We start from the raw sequence: 3,079 nt of genomic DNA, 5'->3' as shown, positions 1-3,079 counted from the left end.
ATTTACTATTTTGGTACTGGGGACCAAACTCAGGAGGATCACCTTACTTTTTTTATAATAGTTTTGATTGATATGAAAGTCACAGAAGGGCTGGCCAGATAGCTCAGCGGACTGAAAGCACCTGCTTAAGCAGAGTGCAGCAGCCATAGTTCAATCCCCAGCATGCCATAAGACTTCAGTTGAGGCTAGGCATGGTGTTGTGTGCCTATAATCCCAGTGTTTGGGAGCTGAAAACAGGAGAATCACTATGAGTCAGATCTATGTAGTGAAACCCTGTAAACCCTGTAGACCTGAAATTAAAATACATTAAAAAAATCACAGAGAGTTTCTGTATATCCTTTTCCACTACCATACAACTTTCCTTCCTTCAACAGCACCAGAGTGACACATTTGTCATGGTCACTGAACCAACACTGATACATTATTATCTGCCAAAGTTCATAGTTCATATGAGAGTTCACTCTTCATGTTGTGTCTCCTGTGTTTTTTTCCCCAAGAACATTTAATTCTGTTTCAGTCTCAAAGAAGGGAAAGAAATTAAATCTTTAAAATAAAAATACAAATTGCTCAAAAACCAGCCATTAAAAAGTTAAGCCCCCTTCCTTTAGAAATAAATACTGAACTGATATTTACATATTAGACTCAGGAAGGAGGCCAGAACAGGAATTCTGGAGATTTTTTTTCCCATGTGAAGATCCCAACATTTCCACAAATGCTATAACCTGCTTAAAACAGACAGTCATCAAAGAGGCAGGGAAGATACACCAGGGAAGTATGTGGCCCTAGAGGAGCTGGAACATTACAGGGAAGAGTTAAGAGAATCTTGCACTACAGGACAGGAAAGTTTCCGTGTAAAGCACACCCTCCGCCACTCCCAGTGGAGTCACTGAATGTGGCCGATTCAGTTGCCAAGTGCCTTGAGCTCTTCTCTGTGCCACTGCTCATTCTATAACATGCAAGTCAGGAGAAATCATTCACACTGTGGTTGTGATGCCACCGTGGCTGCTGCCTGGCTACTGGAGCCCTGAGGCTTTCCATTCACCAAGCGCAGAAGGGGCGACTCCACACGAACGCTGGAAAAGGAATAGTCCTTTCCCTTGTGCTGAATTTGGTGAACCCAAAGGTTAGGCTCAGGGATGGTGATTGAGTCTGCAGTGAGAACACCCCAGCTCTGGACTATATTATACACTATCATGGCATGGCAAGGTCCATCCAAATCTACCAAGCCAAAAGTAAAGGAAACTTTCCCTTCCGTAGTTAGGTTAAACACCACCTTCCCCAGGACCACAGCACTACTGTTCACGCCAGGCTGCAACGTGCTTAGGGGCTTGAGCTGTATGATCATCTTCTGCCCTGAGGCTGACTGACAGTGCCCAGTGCCACACAGGCCCAGATGGGCTGGACGCAGGCCTCCTAGCATGCCCTGCAGTTTTTTGGCCTTCATCTTTCCCTTGATCTCCATCAGGTTGGTTAATTTACTGAGGGATTGCAAGAGTTGCTGCTCTCATTGCTGGGGCTCTGGCCAGGCAGGGTCTAGTACTGCTGCCCCAGAGAACCCCTCTAGGGCCTCGCCATGACTCTCTTCATATTTATGTAACACTGCCCTATTCAGATGAAGGTCGGGAATGCTGTTAGCTTTCTTGTCGACCTTCTCAGCTCAGGCATAGGCACTGAGCACTTGAGAGCTTAGTGTTCTGGCAAGTATTGAAGTGAAAAGAAAGGTAAATTCCCAAGGATTTACCAGGAGCAGCCATCAAGAACATCTATCTGCACAGCTAACTTAGCTTGCCGGACACTGTCCATGACATGGTGAGAATGCTCATCTCCACTGTCGGTCTGCAGCTGGTGAAGCACCACTGACAAGTTTTGCAGGACATTTTGTTCTTCCAATGGGTGAGAAGCAGGTGTGGGCAGCTGCAATATCCCCTTGCTTCCAGTAGACTTCACCCAGCTGGGTCTAAGCTTCCACCAGCTCAGTCTCCAGCTTCATGGCCTTTAGCAGAAGCTCTTCCACCTTAGGGCTGTGCTCAGGAGTCACATTCAGTGCCTTTCCTGTTAGCATTAGAGTTTGTGCCTTGCCCTGGACAGAACCTAGTGCATCCTCCATCAGCTGCAGTATCTTCTCCATCTCTTCATGCACATCTTGCTGCTTCCATCCAGCATCCTCAACATTATGTGTCTCAAAATAGCAGTCTTGAAATGAATAGGGCTGATCCACCAGTTCCTGCAATTTCCATGATATGCTCAGCTTCTTCCTCTTCATCAGCCATCATTCCCCAGCTACTTTTATTTTTGTGCAGAGTCTACAGGGTATCACTACACAGATTGGACTCATAGTGATCCTCCTATTTTCTGCCTCCCAAATGCTGGGATTAAGGGGCATGCCACAACATCCAGTCTCAGTCACCATCTCAGCATACCCCCGGGGACAGGGCCAGCACTGCATGCCAGGGATCAAAACCTGGTCTCTGCACCTGCCTAAACAAGTCCTATTGTTTTTTGTTTTTTGTTTTTTTCATTTATACCAGTGTTGGTCCTATTGGTTTTAACAAATGTGTAATGACATGCATCTGTCATTATAACATTTTAAACTTAAAAAAACCCCAAACCTAATGACTCAGTGCTTATTTTGTTTTTACCTTGCACTGAAAGTATTATGAGAACCCAATTGCTGAAAAAAAAATCAGTGAAAGTGACAGCAGTCAAGAAACTTAGAAAGGCACTCTTCCTTTCCAACTAGGGTCTGGCAGAATGGCTCCCACAAAAAAGGGTGGTGAGAAGAAAGGCCATTCTGCCATCAACAAGGTGGTGACCCAAGAATACACAATCAACATTCATAGGCACATCCACTGAGTGGGCTTCAAGAAGTGTGCCCCTCGGACACTTAAGGAGATCTGGAAGTTTGCCATGAAGGAGATAGGAACTCTAGATATGTGCATTGATACCAGGCTTAGCAAAGCTGTCTGGGCCAAAGGAATAAGGAATGTTCCATATCATATCTGGGTACAGTTGTCATACTCTGTTTTCTCTTCAGATCGTATAAATCTTTTGCCTTTTACAGTTGTCCAGGAAATGGGAA

General features: G+C 45.2%; 1 pseudogene; it reads right to left on the bottom strand.

The window, feature by feature from the left end:
- Positions 1 to 1,737: 1,737 nt before the first annotated feature.
- Positions 1,738 to 2,273, bottom strand: LOC101581385 (annotated as a pseudogene).
- Between the last annotated feature and the right edge of the window lie 806 nt (positions 2,274 to 3,079).

Source organism: Octodon degus, unplaced genomic scaffold (assembly GCF_000260255.1).
Source record: "Octodon degus isolate 3935 unplaced genomic scaffold, OctDeg1.0 scaffold00028, whole genome shotgun sequence".
Taxonomy (NCBI): domain Eukaryota; kingdom Metazoa; phylum Chordata; class Mammalia; order Rodentia; family Octodontidae; genus Octodon; species Octodon degus.
This window is presented reverse-complemented; position numbering and strand designations above follow the sequence as displayed.